The 6000-nt window shown below is 46.3% G+C and overlaps 1 non-coding gene across 1 annotated transcript; it reads right to left on the bottom strand.

Moving 5' to 3' along the window:
* Positions 1–5452: 5452 nt before the first annotated feature.
* On the bottom strand, positions 5453–5615 carry LOC118150864 (U1 spliceosomal RNA). The gene has a single exon (XR_004738989.3). It is a non-coding gene; the product is annotated as a U1 spliceosomal RNA (small nuclear RNA).
* Between the last annotated feature and the right edge of the window lie 385 nt (positions 5616–6000).

Raw genomic sequence — 6000 nt, 5'->3', positions numbered from 1 at the left:
TTTAGTGTGATTTTGGAATGGCTGGTACTGGTTGTTCCTTTCTATGTGTAGTGCCTCTTTCAGGAGCTCTTGTAAAGCAGGCCTGGTGGTGACAAAATCTCTGAGTACTTGCTTGTTCACAAAAGATTTTATTTTTCCTTCACTTATGAAGCTCAGTTTGGCTGGATATGAAATTCTGGGTTGAAAGTTCTTTTCTTTAAGGATGTTGAATATTGGCCCCCACTCTCTTCTGGTTTGTAGTGTTTCTGCCGAGAGATCTGCTGTGAATCTGATGGGCTTCCCTTTGTGGGTGACCCGACCTTTCTCTCTGGCTGCCCTTAGTATTTTCTCCTTTATTTCAACCTTGTTGAATCTGACGATTATGTGCCTTGGGGTTGCTCTTCTTGCGGAATATCTTTGTGGTGTTCTTTGTATTTCCTGCATTTGAGTGTTGGCCTGTCTTGCTAGGTGGGGGAAATTTTCCTGGATAATGTCCTGAAGAGTATTTTCCAGCTTGGATTCATTCTCTTCATCACATTCTGGTACACCTATCAAACGTAGGTTAGGTCTCTTCACATAGTCCCACATTTCTTGGAGACTTTGTTCATTCCTTTTTGTGCTTTTTTCTCTGATCTTGGTTTCTCGTTTTATTTCATTGAGTTGATCTTCGACTTCAGATATTCTTTCTTCTGCTTGGTCAGTTCGGCTATTGAAACTTGTGCATACTTCGCAAACTTCTCGTATTGTGTTTTTCAGCTCCTTTAATTCATTCATATTCCTCTCTAAGTTATCCATTCTTGTTATCATTTCCTTGAATCTTTTTTCATGTCTTTTTTCAAGGTTCTTAGTTTCTTTGCATTGATTTAATACATGTTCTTTTAGCTCACAAAAGTTTTTCATTATCCACCTTCTGAAGTCTAATTCCGTCATTTCGTCACAGTCATTCTCTGTCCAGCTTTTTTCCCTTGCTGGTGAGGAGTTTTGGTCCTTTCTAGGAGGTGAGGTGTTCTGGTTTCGGGTGTTTTCCTCCTTTTTGTGCTGGTTTCTTCCCATCTTTGTGGATTTATCCACCTGTCGTCTGAGTAGTTGCTGACTTTTCGATTGGGTCTCTGAGTGGACACCCAGATTGTTGATGATGAAGTATTTCTGTTACTTGGTTTTCCTTCTACCAGTCTAGCCCCTTCACTGTACGACTGCTGAGGTCCACTCCAGGCCCTGCTTGTCTGGGGTGCACCTATAGCAGCTGCAGAACAGTGAGGGATGCTACCAGTTTCTTTTTCTGCTATCTTTGTCCCAGGATGATGCCTGCCAAATGTCAGTCTTTTGGATATAGAGGGGTCAGGGAGCTGCTTGAGGAGAGAGTCTGTACTTTATAGGAGCTCAATTGCTGAGCTGTGAGCTCTGTTGTTCATTCAGGGCTATTAGGCTGCTATGTTTAATTCTGCTGCAACAGAACTCATTAAAAAAACCCTTTTTTTTTCAGATGCTCTATCTGGGGGGTGTTGGGGGCTTTATTTTTGAATGTCCGTTGCGCTGTTCTGCCCAGCTAGGAGGCAGTCTAGTCACTATTTGCCTGCCGAGGCTCCGCCCTGCTGGTGTGAGGTTCGCCCTGTTGCTGCAGGCTCTGCCCTTCTGCTGTGGTCTCCGCCCTGCTGCCACGGGCTATGCCCTGTGGCGGAGTATCTCTGTTGTATTAGGTTGCCTCAGCAACAGCAGGCTGCGTCAGCAATGGGTGGGTATCTCAGTAGGGGTGATTGCCTCGGTAATGGTGGATGCCCCTCCCCCACCGAGCTGCGCTTTCAGGGACCGTCTTCACCAGGAGCATTTGGAATTGCCGTTTTGTCTGTCCCACTGCGCTACCCCAAACGCTGTGTCCCTGCAATCCCCTGGGCTGGCCCACTGTCCAAGTCCCATTCAGTCTCAAGTTCAGCCCTCTCAAGTCTCAGGTTGCCAGTTCAACAGTGCACCCGGACAAGCGCGCCCTGTGCGGAGCGCTGTGTAGGGCTGGCCGCCGCCACCCCGGTTGCCAGCTGCACCAGCCAAAACCTCTGCCTGGCGTCCCGCGTCTCCTTTATACCTGGGGATTTCCCCATTCTGTGGGCAACAAAGATCAGTCTGGAAATGCGGCTCTGACTCACCTCTCCATGCATTCACCGAGAGCTTCGATCCTGGGTTTTTCTCACAGCACCATCTTGAGTCCTCCTCCGATAGTGATATCTTACATTGATGTAAGGCTTTTCCAAATAACATTTATTTATTTATTTATTTATTTATTATTTATATGGAGTCTCATTCTGTCACCCAGGTTGGAGTGCAGTGGTGCTATCATGGCTCACTGCAACTTCCATCTCCCAGGTTCAAGCAATTTTCCTGCCTCAGCCTCCGAAGTGGCTGGGACCACAGGTGCACAACACCACGTCTTGTCTAATTTTTGTATTTTTAGTAGAGACAGGTTTCACCATGTTGGCCAGGCTGGTTTTGAACTCCTGACCTCAGGTGAGACACCCGCCTCAGCCTCCCAAAGTGCTGGGATTACAGGTGCGAGCCACCATGCCGAGCCCCAAATAACTTTTACATATTTTTTTCTTTTTCTTTTTTTAAAATCAATGTACTCCCCAGGAAAACTCTTACATCTCTGATCACCCATTCTCTAACCTTTGTGAGATGCCCAGGCACTCCACATCTCAATTCATCAAGATCAAGTAATTATCTCCCAGTTACACGAGATTTCCCTCCCTCGTGCCATGAGCAGCCACTCCAACATTACAGTCTGAGACCCCTGCCTCCATTATCCTCTTCCTTTCTGCTCCCAAAGTCCCAGAAACTGCTAGAGGGAGAACCAAGTAGACAAATATAAATTCATGCCGTCCAATTTCAACTTGGCCCTTGCAGCTGCTCAGCAACTCTTTTATTTGTCTCATACATTCCCTGGCACTCTCCCACAGAGGCTGTTCCAGACCGTCCTCCTTCTTTTCAAACTACAAATTCCAGCCTCCCTCTTTTACTTCCAAAAACTTCATATTAGACACTTTCATTACATTAACTATCCCTCCTGCAACAAATCAATAATATCTTTCTCCCTCCCAGCTCAATCCTCTAGCCATTCAGTTTCATTCCTGGGAAAGCAATAAATGTTATTTATCTCTTACTTACCTTTCCAGAGATATTTTATGACTCTGTAAGCAAAAATATGGAAAAGAAGGAATTTGCACTGCTCATTAAAGATAAGAAGGACTGGGCAAGCATAGTGGCTCACACCTGTAACTCCAGCACTTTGGGAAGCTGAAATGGGAGGATCCCTTGAGCTCAGGAGTTTGAGATAACCCTGGGTTCAAATGATTCTCCCAGCGCTTTGGGAGGAGAAGGCAGGAAGATCGCTTGAGTCCAGGAGTTTGAGACCAGCCTGGACAACATCTAAGACCTTGTCTCTACAAAAAAATTAAAAATTGGCCAGGTGCAGTGGTTCACACCCGTAATCCCAGCACTTTGGGAGGCCAAGGCAGATGGATCACGGGGTCAGGAAACCAAGACCATCCTGGATAACATAGTGAAACCCCATCTCGACTAAAAATACAAAAAAACTATCCAGGTGTGGTGGCACACGCCTGTAGTCCCAACAACTTGGGAGGCCGAGACAGGAGAATCGCTTGAACCGGGGAGGCAGAGGTTGCAGTGAGCCGAGATTGCATCGCTGCACTCCAGCCTGGGCGAAGAAGCAAGACTCTGTCTAAAAAAAAAAAAAAAAAATTTAAAATTAGCTGGACATGGTGGTGCATGCCTGTAGTCCCCACTACTCAAGAGGCTGAGGCTGAGATGGGAGGATCACTTGAGCCCAGGAGGTTGAGGCTTCGGTGCGCCATGGTCATGCCACTGCACTCCAGCCTGGATGACAGAGCAGACTCTGCCTCAAATAATTAAAAAAAAAAAAAAAAAAAAAAAGCTGGGCTCAGTGGCTCACACCTGTAATCCCAGCACTTTGGGAGGGTGAGGTAGGTGGATCACTTGAGGTCAGGAGTTTGGGACCAGCCTGGCCAAGATGGTGAAACCCTGTCTCAACTAAAAATACAAAAAATTATACAGGCGTGGTGTCATGCACCTGTAATCCCAGTTACTTGGGAGGCTGAGGCAGGAGAATCACTTGAACCTAGGAGGCAGAGGTTGCAGTGAGCCGAGATCACACCGCTGCACCACTCCAGCCTGGGCAACAGAGCAAGACTCCATTTCCAAAAAAAAAAAGTAAGTAGGATTTGGATAGGTGAAGAGAAAGGAGATGATATTCCAACCAGAACAAACATCCCAGGCAAAGGCACAGAGGTGAGAATTAGTAAAATATATTTAGAAAACAGGGCATAGTGTAGAGTAATCCCCTGAGAAATAATCCCAGCTGCTTCCTCAACTGCTTCCTCTCCTTTTCCAGCTCTGACTTCAGCCCAATTGCCTCCCTGCTTGTCCTGTTCTACATACCACGTGGAAATCTGACACTACATGGCCCCTCACCCGTCCTATCTTGCCTGGACCTTTGTTACTATTTATTGAGCTTTGACCCCAACCATGTGTTTCAGTCTTGTTAAAGAGGTCCCAGGTCCTTCCTGAGTCACCTTCCAAGCCAGACACCTTCCATTTCCTTGCTTACATCATTAGAAACAGGACAATGAATATAAAAGATGCAATGTAGGCAGGGCATGGTGGCTCATGCCTGTAATCTCAGCACTTTAGGAGGCTGAGGCAGCTGGATCACAAGGTCAAGAGTTCAAGATCATCCTGGCCAACATGGTGAAATCCCGTCTCTACTAAAAATATAAAACTCACCTGGGTCTGGTGGCGGACACTTGTAATCCCAGCTACTCGAGAGGCTGAGGCAGGAGAATTGCTTGAACCCGGGAGGCAGAGGTTGCAGTGAGTTGACATCCTGCCACTGCACTGCAGCCTGGGTGACAGAGTGAGACCCCATCTAAAAAAAAAAATGCAATGTAAAGATGTTACTGATTTTTATCAATATATACAACTTACAAATCAAGGAAACATATTAAACTATTCAACAGAGTTGCAATTAGCAAAACTCAGACTGTATGAAATGCTACTGAAAAATAATTCCTTAAAAAGTTGCAGGGAAAAAATAAGATAAAGGGAACCTTTAACTTTTTTTTTTTTTTTTTTTTTTTTGAGATGGAGTTTTGCTGTCACTCAGGCAGGAGTATAGTAGTACGATCTTGGCTCACTGCAACCTCCATATCCCCTGCCCCACTTTTCAAGCGATTCTCCTGCCTCAGCCTCCCGAGTAGATGAGAATCCAGGTGCCTCCACACCCAGGTAATTTTTGTGATTTTAGTGGAAACAGGGTTTCTCCATGTTGGTTGGGCTGCTCTCGAACTCCTGACCTAAACTGATCTGTCCACCTTGGCCTCCTAAAGTGCTGGGATTACAGGTGTGAGCCATCGCATCCAATCTCTTTTTTTAAATATATATATATAGCCAGGGGAAAGCACGAACGCAGTCCCCCACTACCACAAATTATGCAGTCGAGTTTCCCACATTTGGGGAAATCGCAGGGGTCAGCACATCCAGAGTGCAATGGATAAGCCTTGCCCTGGGAAAATCACCTTCGTGATCATGGTATCTCCCCTGCCACCCAATCTCTTTTTTGAATTGGAGTCTCACTCTGTCGTCCAGGCTGGAGTGCAGTGGTGCAACCTCAGCTCACTGCAACCTCCGCCTCCTGAGTTCAAGCAATTCTCGTGCCTCAGTCTCCCGAGAAACTGGGACTACAGGCATGTACACCCATGCCTAGCTAATTTTTGTGTTTTTAGTAGAGACAGAGTTTCACCATGTTGGTCAGGTTGGTCTCAAACTCCTGACCTCAAGTGATCTGCCTGCCTTGGCCTCCCAAAGTGCTGGGATTTACAGGTGTGAGCCACCATGCTCAGCTCAGGAACCCTTAATTTAAAAGTGACATATATTGGGTCCAGACGCAGTGGCTCATGCCTGTAATCACAATACTTTAGGAGGCCGAGGTGGTTGGAT

Source organism: Callithrix jacchus, chromosome X (genome assembly GCF_049354715.1).
Source record: "Callithrix jacchus isolate 240 chromosome X, calJac240_pri, whole genome shotgun sequence".
NCBI lineage: Eukaryota > Metazoa > Chordata > Mammalia > Primates > Cebidae > Callithrix > Callithrix jacchus.
This window is presented reverse-complemented; position numbering and strand designations above follow the sequence as displayed.